The following is a 2061-nucleotide window of genomic DNA, read 5'->3' as shown; positions in this document are numbered from 1 at the left end:
TGAGACCAGGATGGCCAACATGCACCGTGTGGCTGAAAACCGAGTCTGTAGATTGTCCTGAGCAGAAATGCCAGAGCCATGCACAAAAATATTTTATGAGAAAATTCTTTTACTGGATGAGAGGTATGCAAAAATTCAGCAGATATCCACATCTCAATGAGACAATGGTCAGAAAATTGTGACCATGTCCACAAATGAGTGGTTTTAACCAAACCTTATTTCCATGTTTGGAACGTCTAGTCAAAGTCCAGAAAACAAACCAACAAAAAAACTATGACAAAGCTTAAAAATTCTCTCAGTCTGACTCTGCTTGAGCTGGTTTACAAAGATAAGTGTTTTGTAAGATAAGTGTCAAAGTAAGGAGGCGGAAAATAAATCCATACCACACTTTTAAGTGTTGTCTTGTAAATGAAAACCTCTGATTAGTGGAGCCTAGGTGGAAGTTCAACTGAAGAAACTGATTATTTACCCTCATCTGCCTCTGACACAAGCTAATCAGCTTTGAACCACATCTCCATGAAAGCCCAATCAGCATCCGGAGTTAATCTTAAAAGGTCTCCAAATCCACAACTCAGTCTGATACCCAAAGTGCAGGCAGTGATTGCGCGATGTCTGACTTCTATTCAGATGACCCAGATTCAACCCACCTCCAGCCACTCATTCCTCCCGGACTCTTCTGCGTCTGCATTCCCTGTCTCATCTCAGCTGTCTCAGCTCCCATGTTGAGCCTGGTTCAGCCAGAGGTTTCTGCCCAATGGGGAGTTTTACCTTTCCACTGTCACTTCATGCTTGCCCATCATGGAGAGGTTCACTCAACCTGTGTTATCCAAGCTGGACTTCCATCTTCCAGGTCCCTGAGTGAAGCACTAGTATCAAGACACGCAGTCCACTGGATCTATCCATACAGCTCAAGCAAACTGTCTCGCCAATTAGCTTTCTATGGACTGACCAACTTAATCTATCTCCAGTCCACCAGTTTCCTGCCTGTGGAGGAAACATCCCTGTTCTTTACTCCTGTTCATGCATATCAAGCAAAATTCAGCGCTGATGTTTCCTGCCAAGGTCTGAGAGCCAAAGACTAAAGTAATTGTATCAATAGAATTCTTCTTATTGTCTTTTTTTCATATTCAGATTGAATTGTGTTTCTTTGATTAAACACTGATACAATACTTTGTGGTTTGTAACATCACTAAATATTAAAAAAAAAAAATCAAAGGAAGTAAATATATCTGCAAAGCACTGTAAATAAAGGTAAACAATGAATTCTATGAAATTCTCTATTTAATGACAAATTGATTTATTTTAGTTAAAATCGAATTGCAAACTACATTTTCTCAATTGTAACAGCATGTTGAGTGGATAAAGTATAACACCAGCAGATGGTGGACCCTCAGTGGCAACAGACTTAGGTGTGTGATCCACTCACTGTGACTTTGAGCCTTGGTGTATCTGTGCTCTTTTGCAGCAGCTTTTGATTTTTGATCCAAAAACAAATCACAGAGCAAAGCAAAACAGAATGCTGCTCATTCAAACTATTTAAAACCACAACTTCATCTACATTGATCTGAGAGCATTACACATCTTAAGACTAATGAATTGCTTGGTGACAATAAAGTTTCGTAATATTTAAAAATACTTCCCGTGGCATCATGTCATGTTGTAATGATGCTCCCAGTGTTTGGAAACCAAAGAAAGCTGCTGCTCACTGTTGAAAGTGAAATGCTTTGCCATTCTAAGATTTCAGCCACCCAGCAGTTTGCATAACAAGACCTCCTTTGTCATGTGGTTTCATAACTCACTCCATGTTTTTCCAATCAATATAAGATCTCAGTTGCTAGCCCATAATCTACACAATAATACTAGACTGCTTCTGAAGAAAGTGTAGATATGTTAAAGGGCTATGTTCCTGATACAGCTGCAGAGATCAATAGTTCGGGTGTGAGAATCTGTTGAAGAGACAAGAAAAAAATTATTTTACATATCATAAAAGCAAACTCAACAGTGGCCAGCATCATGCTGGGGGCTGCTTTCTTCATCACACAGAATGTAATCAGAGGTTTG

Source organism: Cyprinodon variegatus, unplaced genomic scaffold, assembly GCF_000732505.1.
Source record: "Cyprinodon variegatus isolate N-32 unplaced genomic scaffold, C_variegatus-1.0 Scaffold188, whole genome shotgun sequence".
Classification (NCBI taxonomy): domain Eukaryota; kingdom Metazoa; phylum Chordata; class Actinopteri; order Cyprinodontiformes; family Cyprinodontidae; genus Cyprinodon; species Cyprinodon variegatus.
Note: the sequence above shows the minus strand (reverse complement) of the source record.